Source organism: Phyllobates terribilis, unplaced genomic scaffold (assembly GCF_046119375.1).
Source record: "Phyllobates terribilis strain yellow unplaced genomic scaffold, ASM4611937v1 Scaffold_95__1_contigs__length_6072419, whole genome shotgun sequence".
Classification (NCBI taxonomy): Eukaryota; Metazoa; Chordata; class Amphibia; order Anura; family Dendrobatidae; genus Phyllobates; species Phyllobates terribilis.
The window spans coordinates 1,326,990-1,339,354 of record NW_027362855.1 but is presented as its reverse complement, the minus strand read 5'-3'; positions in this window follow the sequence as shown (position 1 = coordinate 1,339,354).

Genomic DNA, 12,365 nt, shown 5'->3' with positions numbered 1-12,365 from the left:
AACTCCACAGGTCTTCCAAGGGGCATTGATATTGTCTTTTTATTCCACTCTAACCTCCACCACTCTTCCAAGGGGCACTGATATTGTCTTTTTATTTTACTGCGACCTCCACCTCTCTTCCAAGGGGCATTAATATTGTGTTTTTATTCCACTGTGACCTCCACGTCTCTTCCAAGGGGCATTGATATTGTCTTTTTAATTAATTGGAACCTCCACCACTCTTCCAAGGGGCATTGATATTGTCTTTTTATTCCACTGTAACCTCCACCATTCTTCCAAGGGACATTGATATTGTCTTTTTATTCCGCTGTAAGCTCCACCACTCTTCCAAGGGGCATTGATATTGTCTTTTTATTCCACTGTAACCTCCACCACTCTTCCAAGGGGCATTGATATTGTCTTTTTAATCCACTGCGACCTCTACCACTCCTTCAAGGGGCTATAAAACAGTATTTGTAAGCTTCTGTGACCTACACCTCACCGCCAAGGGGCATTTAAATCGCATGGTTAAACCACTCTGAACTCCACAACTCTTCCAAGAGGCATTGATATTGTCTTTTCATTCAACTGTAACCTCCACCACTCTTCCAAGGGGCATTGATATTGTCATTTTTTTCCACTGCGTACTCCACCACTCTTCCAAGGGGATTTGATAGTCTTTTTAATCCACTGCGACCTCCACCACTCTTCCAAGGTGCATTAAAACCATCTTGTTAAGCTACTGTGACCTCCACGTACCTTCCATGGGGCATTGATATTGTCTTTTTATTCCACTGCGACCCCCACCACAATTCCAAGGGGCATTGATATTGTCTTTTTAATCCACTGCGACCTCCACCACTCTTCCAAGTGACATTGATATTGACTTTTTATTCCACTGCGACATTCACCCCTCTTCCAAGGAACATTGATATTGTCTTTTTTTTCCACTGAACCCTCCACCACTCTTGTAAGGGGCATTGATATTTTCTTTTTATTCTACTGCGACCTCCACCACTTTTCCAAGGGGCATCGATAATGTCTTTTTATTCCACTGTAACCTCCACCACTCTTCCAAGGGGCATTGATATTGTCTTTTTATTCCACTGAGACTTCAACCACTCTTCCACAAGGCATTGATATTGTCTTTTTATTCCACTGTGACCTCCACGTCTCTTCCAAGGGGAATTAAAACCGTTAATTTAAACCACTCTGAACTCTACAGCTCTTCCAAGGAGCATTGGTAATGTCTTTTTATTCCACTCTAACCTCCACCACTCTTCCAAGGGGGCATTAACATTGTATTTTTATTCCACTGCGACCTCCACAACTCTTCCAAGCGGCATTAAGACCATCTTGTTAAGCTACAGTGACCTCCACAACTCTTCCACGGGGCATTGATATTGTCTTTTATTCCACTGTGACCTCCACCACTCTTCCAAGGGGCATTAAAATGGTCTTGTTAAGCTACTGTGACGTCGAATTCTCTTCCAAGGGGCATTAAAACCATCTGGTTAAACCACTCTGAACTCCACAGCTTTTCCAGGGGGCATTTGTATTGTCTTGTAATTTCACTCTAACCTCCACCACTTTTCCAAGGGGCTTTGACATTGTCTTTTTATTCCACTGCGACCTCCACCACTCTTCCAAGGGGCATTGATATTGTCTTTTTAGTCCAATGCGCACTTCACACCTCTCCAGGGGGCATTAAAACCGTCTTGTTAAGCTACTGTGACCTCCACGTGTCTTCGAAGGGGCATTGATATTGTCTTTTTATTCCACTGTAACCTCCACCACTCTTCCAAGGGGCATTGATATTGTCTTTTTAATCCACTGCGACCTCTGCCACTCCTCCAAGGGGCTTTAAAACAGTCTTCATAAGCTTCTGTGAACTCCACGTCTCTTCCAAGGGGCATTTAAACTGCATGGTTAAACCTCTCTGAACTCTACAGCTCTTCCAAGAGGCATTGATATTTTCTTTTTATTCAACTGTAACCTCCACCACTCTTCCAAGGGGCATTGATATTGTCTTTTTATTCCACTGCGTCTTCCACCACTCTCCCAAGGGGCATTAAAACTGTCTTGTTAAGCTGCGGTAACCGCCATGTCTATTTCACGGGGCATTGATATTGTCTTTTTATTCAAATGTAACCTCCACCACTCTTCTAAGGGGCAGTGATATTGTCTTTTTAAACCACTGCGGCCTCCACCACTCTTCCAAGGGGCATTAAAACAGTCTTGATAAGCTACTGTGACCTGTACGTCTCTTCTAAGGGGCAATAAAACCGTCTGGTTAAACCATTCTGTACTCCACAGTTCTTCCAAGGAGCATTGATACAGTCTTTTTATTCGACTGTAACCTCCACCACTCTTCCAAGGGGCATTGATATTGACTTTTTATTCCACTGCGACCTCCAACACTCTTCCAAGTGGCATTGATAATGTCTTTTTAATCCACTGCGACCACCACCACTCTTCCAAGTGGCATTAAAACCGTTTTGTTTAGCTACTGTGACCTCCACGTCCCTTCCACGGGGCATTGATATTGTTTTGTAATTCCACTGCAACCTCCACAACTCTTCCAAGGGGCATTGATATTGTCTTTTTAATCCAATGCGACCTCCACCACTCTTCCAAGGCCATTGAAACAGTCTTGTTAACTACTGTGACCTCCAAGTCTCTTCAAAGGGGCATTAAAACCGTCCGGTTAAACCACTCTGAACTCCACAGCTCTTCCAAGGGGCATTGATATTGTCTTATTTTTCCACTGCGACCTCCACCACTCTTCCAAGGGGTATTAAAACCATCTTGTTAAGCTACTGTGACCTCCACGTGTCTTCCACGGGGCATTGATATTGTCTTTTTAATCCACTGTGACCTCCACCACTTTTCCAAGGGGCATTAAAACCGACTTGTTAATCTACTTTGACCTCCACATCTCTTCCAAGGGGCAATAAAACCATCTGGTTAAACCACTCTGAACTCCACAGCTCTTCCAAGGGGCATTTGTATTGTCTTTTTATTCCACTCTAACCTCCACCACTCTTCCAAGGGGCATTGACATTGTGTTTTTATTCCACTGCGACCTCCATCATTCTTTCAAGGGGCATTGATATTGTCTTTTTATTCCACTGCAACCTCCACCACTCTTCCAAAGGGCATTGATATTGTCTTTTTAATCCACTGCGACCTCCACCACTTTTCCAAGGGGCATTAAAAACGTCTTTTTAAGCTACTGTGACCTCCACGTCACTTCCAAGGGGCATTGAAACCATCAATTTCAACCACACTGAACTCCACAGCTCTTGCAAGAGGCATTGATATTGCCTTTTTATTCCATTGTAATCTCCAGCACTCTTCCACAGGGCATTGATATTGTCTTTTTATTCCACTGCGTCTTCCACCACTCTGCCAAGGGGCATTAAAACTGTCTTGTTAAGCTGCTGTAACCTCCATGTCTATTTCACGGGGCACTGATATTGTCTTTTTATTCCACTGCAACCTCCACCACTCCTCCAAAGGGCATTGATATAGTCTTTTTAATCCACTGCAACCTCCACCACTTTTCCAAGTGGTATTAAAAACGTCTTTTTAAGCTACTGTGACTTCCACTTCACTTCCAATGGGCATTAAAACCGTCTGATTAAACGACTCTGAACTCCACAGCTCTTCCAAGGGGCATTGGTATTGTCTTTTTATTCCACTCTAACCTCCACCACTCTTCCAAGGGACATTGATATTGTCTTTTTAATCCACTGCGACCTCCACCACTCTTCCAAGTGGCATTAAAACCGTCTTGTTTAGCTACTGTCACCTCCACGTCCCTTCCACGGGGCATTGATATTGTTTTTTAATTCCACTGCCACCTCCACAACTCTTCCAAGGGGCATTGATATTCTCTTTTTAATCCAATGCGACCTCCACCACTCTTCCAAGGCCATTAAAACAGTCTTGTTAACTACTGTGACCTGCAAGTCTCTTCAAAGGGGCATTAAAACCGTCTGGTTAAACCACTCTGAACTCCACAGCTCTTCCAAGGGGCATTGATATTGTCTTATTTTTCCACTGCGACCTCCACCACTCTTCCAAGGGGCATTAAAACCATCTTGTTAAGCTACTGTGACCTCCACGTGTCTTCCACGGGGCATTGATATTGTCTTTTTAATCCACTGTGACCTCCACCACTTTTCCAAGGGGCATTAAAACCGACTTGTTAATCTACTTTGACCTCCACATCTCTTCCAAGGGGCAATAAAACCATCTGGTTAAACCACTCTGAACTCCACAGCTCTTCCAAGGGGCATTTGTATTTTCTTTTTATTCCACTCTAACCTCCACCACTCTTCCAAGGGGCATTGACATTGTCTTTTTATTCCACTGCGACCTCCATCATTCTTTCAAGGGGCATTGATATTGTCTTTTTATTCCACTGCAACCTCCACCACTCTTCCAAAGGGCATTGATATTGTCTTTTTATTCCACTGCGACCTCCACCACTTTTCCAAGAGGCATTAAAAACGTCTTTTTAAGCTACTGTGACCTCCACGTCACTTCCAAGGGGCATTGAAACCGTCAATTTCAACCACACTGAACTCCACAGCTCTTGCAAGAGGCATTGATATTGCCTTTTTATTCCATTGTAATCTCCAGCACTCTTCCACAGGGCATTGATATTGTCTTTTTATTCCACTGCGTCTTCCACCACTCTCCCAAGGGGCATTAAAACTGTCTTGTTAAGCTGCTGTAACCTCCATGTCTATTTCACGGGGCATTGATATTGTCTTTTTATTCCACTGCAACCTCCACCACTCCTCCAAAGGGCATTGATATAGTCTTTTTAATCCACTGCGACCTCCACCACTTTTCCAAGTGGCATTAAAAACGTCTTTTTGAGCTACTGTGACTTCCACGTCACTTCCAATGGGCATTAAAACCGTCTGATTAAACCACTCTGAACTCCACAGCTCTTCCAAGGGGCATTGGTATTGTCTTTTTATTCCACTCTAACCTCCACCTCTCTTCCAAGGGGCATTGACATTGTCTTTTTATTCCACTGCGACCTCCACCACTCTTCCAAGGGGCATTAAAACTGTCTTGCTAAGCTACAGTGACCTCCACATCTCTTCCACTGGGCATTGATATTGTCTTTAAATTCCACTCTAACCTCCACCACTCTTCCAAGGGGCATTGACATTGTCTTTTTATTCCACTGCGACCTCCACCATTCTTCCAATGTGCATTAAAACTGTCTTGTTAAGCTACTGTGACCTCCACTTCTCTTCCAAGGGGCATTGAAACCGTCAATTTCAACCACACTGAACTCCACAGCTCTTCAAGAGGCATTGATATTGTCTTTTTATTCCATTGTAATCTCTAGCACTCTTCCACAGGGCATTGATATTGTCTTTTTATTCCACTGCGTCTTCCACCACTCTCCCAAGGGGCATTAAAACTGTCTTGTTAAGCTGCTGTAACCTCCATGTCTATTTCACGGGGCATTGATATTGTCTTTTTATTCAAATGTAACCTCCACCACTCTTCTAAGGGGCAGTGATATTGTCTTTTTAAACCACTGCGACATCCACCACTCTTCCAAGGGGCATTAAACAGTCTTGATAAGCTACTGTGACCTCTACGTCTCTTCTAAGGGGCAATAAAACCGTCTGGTTAAACCATTCTGTACTCCACAGTTCTTCCAAGGAGCATTGATATAGTCTTTTTATTCGACTGTAACCTCCACCACTCTTCCAAGGGGCATTGATATTGACTTTTTATTCCACTGCGACCTCCAACACTCTTCCAAGGGGCATTGATATTGTCTTTTTAATCCACTGCGACCTCCACCACTCTTCCAAGTGGCATTAAAACCGTCTTGTTTAGCTACTGTGACCTCCACGTCCCTTCCACGGGGCATTGATATTGTTTTTTAATTCCACTGCGACCTCCACAACTCTTCCAAGGGGCATTGATATTGTCTTTTTAATCCAATGCGACCTCCACCACTTTTACAAGGGGCATTAAAACCGTCTTGTTAAGCTACTGTGACCTCCACGTCTCTTCCAAGGGGCAATAAAACCGTCTGGTTATTCAAATCTTAACTCCACAGCTTTTCCAAGGGGCATTGACATTGTTTTTTTATTCCACTGCGACCTCCACCACTCTTCCAAGGGGCATTAAAACTGTTTTGTTAAGCTACAGTGACCTCCACATCTCTTCCACTGGGCATTGATATTGTCTTTTTATTCCACTGTAACCTCCACCACTATTCCAAGGGGCATTGATATTGTTTTTTTATTCCACTGTGACCTCCACCACTCTTCCAAGGGGCATTAATATTTTCTTTTTAATCCAGTGCGACCGCCACCACTCTTTCTTGTGGAATAAAACCATCATTTTAAGCTACTGTGACCTCCACTTCTCTTCCAAGGGGCATTGAAACCGTCAATTTCAACCACTCTGAACTCCACAGCTCTTGCAAGAGGCATTGATACTGTCTATTTATTCCATTGTAATCTCCAGCACTCTTCCACAGGGCATTGATATTGTCTTTTTATTCCACTGCGTCTTCCACCACTCTCCCAAGGGGCATTAAAACTGTCTTGTTAAGCTGCTGTAACCTCCATGTCTATTTCACGTGGCATTGATATTGTCTTTTTATTCCAATGTAACCTCCACCACTCTTCTAAGGGGCAGTGATATTGTCTTTTTAAACCACTGCGACCTACACCACTCTTCCAAGGGGCATTAAAACAGTCTTGATAAGCTACTGTGACCTCTACGTCTCTTCTATGGGGTAATAAAACCATATGGTTAAACCATTCTGTACTCCACAGTTCTTCCAAGGAGCATTGATAATGTCTTTTTATTCGACATTAACCTCCACCACTCTTCAAGGGGCATTGATATTGACTTTTTATTCCACTGCGACCTCCACCACTCTTCCAAGGGGCATTGATATTGTCTTTTTAATCCACTGCGACCTCCACCACTCTTCCGAGTGGCATTAAAACCGTCTTGTTTAGCTACTGTGAACTCTACGTCCCTTCCATGGGGCATTGATATTGTTTTTTAATTCCACTGCGACCTCCACAAATCTTCCAAGGGGCATTGATATTGTCTTTTTAATCCAATGCAACCTAAACCACTTTTCCAAGGGGCATTAAAACCGTCTTGTTAAGCTACTGTGACCTCCTCGTCTCTTCCAAGGGGCAATAAAACCGTCTGGTTAAACCACTCTTAACTCCACAGCTCTTCCAAGGGGCATTGGTATTGTCTTTTTCTTCCAATCTAACCTCCACCACTCTTCCAAAGGGCATTGACATTGTTTTTTTATTCCACTGCGACCTCCACCACTCTTCCAAGGGGCATTAAAACTGTTTTGTTAAGCTACAGTGACCTCCACATCTCTTCCACTGGGCATTGATATTGTCTTTTTATTCCACTGTAACCTCCACCACTCTTCCACTGGGCATTGATATTGTCTTTTTATTCCACTGTGACCTCCACCACTCTTCCACTGGGCATTAATATTGTCTTTTTAATACAGTGCGACAGCCACCACTCTTCCTTGTGGCATAAAACCGTCATTTTAAGCTACTGTGACCTCCACGTCTCATCCAAGGGGCATTAAAACCGTATTGTTAAACCACTCTGAACTCCAAAGATCTTCAAAGGGGCATTGATATTGTCTTTTTATTCCACTGAAACCTCCAACACTCTTCCAAGGGGCATTGATATTGTCTTTTTATTCAAGTGAGACTTCCACCACTCCTTCAAGAAGCATTGACATTGTCTTTTTAATCCACTTCGACCTCCACCACTCTTCCAAGGGGCATTAAAACAGTCTTGTTAATCTACTGTTAACTCCACGTCTCTTCAAAGGGGCATTAAAGCGGTCAATTTAAACCACTCTCAACTCCGCAGCTCTTGCAAGGGGCATTGATATTGTCTTTTTATTCCACTTTAACCTCCATCACTCTTCCAAGGGGCATTGATATTGTGTTTTTATTCGACTGCGACTTCAACCTCTCTTCTAAGGGGCATTGATATTGTCTTTTTAATCCACTGCGACCTCCACCACTCTTCCAAGGGGCATTAAAACAGTCTTGTTCAGTTTCTGTGACCTCCACGTCTCTTCCAAGGGGCATTAAAACCGTCTGGTTAAACCACTCTAAACTCCACAGCTCTTCCGAGGGGTATTGATATTGTCTTTTTATTCCACTGTAACCTCCACCACTCTTCCAAGGGGCATTGATTTTGTCTTTTTATTCCACTGTGACCTCCACCACTCTTCAAAGGGGCATTGATAATGTCTTTTTAATCCACTGCGACCTCCACCAGTCCTCCAAGGGGCATTAAACCATCTTTTTAAGCTCCTGTGACCTCCACGTCTATTCCACAGGGCATTTTTATTGTCTTTTAATTCCACTGTAACATCCACCACTCGTCCAAGGGGCATTGATATTGTCTTTTTTTTCCACTGCAACTTACACCACTCTTCCAAGAGGCATTGATATTGTCTTTTTAATCCACTGTGACCTCCAGCACTCTTCCAAGGGGCATTAAAACCGTCTTGCTAATCTACTGTGACCTCAACGTCTCTTCCACGGGCCATTGATATTGTCTTTTTAATCCACTGAAACCTCCACCACTCATTCAAGGGGCATTGATATTGTCTTTTTATTCCAAGGTAACCTCCACCACTCTTCCAAGGGGCATTGATATTGGTATTAAAACAGTCTTGTTAAGCTATTGTGACCTCCACGTCTTTTCCAAGGGGCATTAAAACCGTCTGGATAAACCACTCTGAACTCCACAGCTCTTCCAAGGGGCATTGGTATTGTCTTTTTCTTCCTCTCTAACCTCCACCACTCTTCCAAAGGGCATTGACATTGTTTTTTTATTCCACTGCGACCTCCACCACTCTTCCAAGGGGCATTAAAACTGTCTTGTTAAGCTACAGTGACCTCCACATCTCTTCCACTGGGCATTGATATTGTCTTTTTATTCCACTGTAACATCCACCACTCATCCAAGGTGCATTGATATTGTCTTTTAATTCCACTGTAACATCCACCACTTTTCCAAGGGGCATTGATATTGTCTTTTTAATCCACTGTGACCTCCAGCACTCTTCCAAGGGGCATTAAAACCGTCTTGCTAAGCTGCTGTGAACTCAACGTCTCTTCCACGGGCCATTGATATTGTCTTTTTAATCCACTGAAACTTCCACCACTCATCCAAGGGGCATTGATATTGTCTTTTTATTCCAATGTAACCTCCACCACTCTTCCAAGGGGCATTGATATTGTCCTTTTATTCCTCTGTAATGTCCACCACTCTTCCAAGCGGCACTGATATTGTCTTTTTATTCCACTGCGACCTCCAACACTCTTCCAATGGGCATTGATATTGTCTTTTTAATCCACTGCGACCTCCACCACTCTTCCAAGGGGCATTAAAACTGTCTTGTTAAGCTACAGTGACCTCCACGTCTCTTCCAAGGGGCATTAAAACCGTCTGGATAAACCACTCTGAACTCCACATCTCTTCCAAGGGGCATTGGTATTGTCTTTTTCTTCCACTCTAACCTCCACCACTCTTCCAAAGGGCATTGACATTGTTTTTTTATTCCACTGCGACCTCCACCACTCTTCCAAGGGGCATTAAAACTGTCTTGTTAAGCTACAGTGACCTCCAAATCTCTTCCAGTGGGCATTGATATTGTCTTTTTATTCCACTGTAACCTCCACCACTCTTCCAAAGGGCATTGATATTGTCTTTTTATTCCACTGTGACCTCCACCCCTCTTCCAAGGGGCATTGATATTGTCTTTTTAATACAGTGCGACCGCAACCACTCTTCCTTGTGGCATAAAACCGTCATTTTAAGCTACTGTGACCTCCACGTCTCTTCCAAGGTGCATTAAAACCATATTGTTAAACCACTGTGACCTCCACAGCTCTTCCAAGGTTCATTGATATTGTCTTTTTATTCCACTGTAACCTCCAACACTCTTCCAAGGGGCATTGATATTGTCTTTTTATTCAACTGAGACTTCCACCACTCCTTCAAGGAGCATTGACATTGTCTTTTTAATCCACTTCGACCTCCACCACTCTTCCAAGGGGCATTAAAACAGTCTTGTTAATCTACTGTAAACTCCACGTCTCTTCAAAGGGGCATTAAAGCCGTCAATTTAAACCACTCTCAACTCCGCAGCTCTTGGAAGGGGCATTGATATTGTCTTTTTATTCCACTTTAAACTCCACCACTCTTCCAAGGGGCATTGATATTGTCTTTTTATTCCACTGCGACTTCAACCTCTCTTCTAAGGGGCATTGATATTGTCTTTTTAATCCACTGCGACCTCCACCACTCTTCCAAGGGGCATTAAAACTGTCTGGTTAAACCACTCTGAACTCCACAGCTCTTCCGAGGGGCATTGATATTGTCTTTTTATTCCACTGTAACCTCCACCACTCTTCCAAGGGGCATTGATTTTGTTTTTTTATTCCACTGCGACATTCACCACTCTTCAAAGGGGCGTTGAGATTGTTTTTTAATTCTACTGCGACCTCCACCACTCTTCCAAGGGGCATTGATATTGTCTTTTTTTTCCGCTGCGACCTCCAACACTCTTCCAAGAGGCATTGATATTGTCTTTTTAATCCACTGCAACCTCCACCACTTTTCCAAGGGGCATTAAAACCGTTTTGTTAAGCTACTGTGACCTCCACGTCCCTTCCAAGGGGCTTTAAAACCGTCTGGTTTAACTTCTCTGAACTCCACAGCTCTTCCAAGAGGCATTGATATTGTCTTTTTATTCCACTGTCACCTCCACCACTCTTCCAAGGGGCAGTGATATTATCTTTTTATTCCACTGCAACCTCCACTACCCTTCCAAGGGGCATTGATATTGTCTTTTTATTCCACTGTGACCTCCACCACTCTTCCAAGGGGCATTTATATTGTCTTTTTAATCAACTGCGACCTCCACCACTCTTCCAAGGGGCATTAAACCCTTGATGTTAAGCTACTTTGAACACCACGTCAATTCCATGGGGCATTGATATTGTCTTTTTATTCCACTGCGACCTCCACCACTCTACCAAGGGGCATTGATATTGTCTTTTTAATCCACTGCGACCTCCACCACTCTTCCAAAGGGCATTAAAACCGTCTAGTTAAGCTACTGTGACCTCCACGTCTCTTCCAAGGGGCATTAAAACCATCAAGTTAAACCACTCTGAACTCCAAAGCTCTTCCAAGGGGCATTGATATTGTCTTTTTATTCCACTGCGACCTCCACCACTCTTTAAAGTGGCATTGATATTGTCTTTTTAATCAACTGCGACCTCCACCTCTCTTCCAAGGGGCAATAAAACCATCTTGTTAAGCTACTGTGACCTCCACGTCCCTTCCACGGGGCATTGATATTGTCTTTATTCCACTGCGACCTCCACTACTCTTCCATGGGGCATTGATATTGTCTTTTTAATCCATTGTTACCTCCACGTCTCTTCCAAGGTGCATTAAAACCGTCAATTTAAACTACTCTAAACCTCTACAGCTCTTCCAAGGAGCATTGGTATTGTCTTTTTTTTCCACTCTAACTTCCACCACTCTTCCAAGGGGCATTGACATTGTCTTTTTATTCCGCTGCGACCTCCACCACTCTTCCAAGCGGCATTAAGACCATCTTGTTAAGCTACAGTGACCTCCACAACTCTTCCACTGGGCATTGATATTGTCTTTTTATTCCAATGTAACCTCCACCACTCTTCCAAGGGGCATTGATATTGTCTTTTTATTCCACTGCGACCTCCACCACTCTTCCAAAGGGCATTGATTTTGTCTTTTTAATCCACTGCGACCTCCACCACTCTTCCAAGGTCATTAAAACAGTCTTGTTAAGCTACTGTGACCTTCACCTCTCTTCCAAATGGCATTAAAACCGTCTGGTTAAACCACTCTGTACTCCACAGCTCTTCCAAGGGGCATTGATTTTGTCTTTTTATTCCACTGCGACCTTAACCACTCTTCCAATGGGCATTGATATTGTCTTTTTAATTCACTGCGACCTTAACCACTCTTCCACTGGGCATTGATATTGTCTTTTTATTCCACTGTAACCTCCACCACTCTTCCAAGGGGCATTGATATTGTCTTTTAATTCCACTGTAACATCCACCACTCGTCCAAGGGGCATTGATATTGTCTTTTTATTCCACTACGACCTACTCCACTCTTCCAAGGGGCATTGATATTGTCTTTTTAATCCACTGTGACCTCCACCACTCTTCCAAAGGGCATTGACATTGTTTTTTTATTCCACTGCGACCTCCACCACTCTTCCAAGGGGCAATAAAACTGTCTTGTTAAGC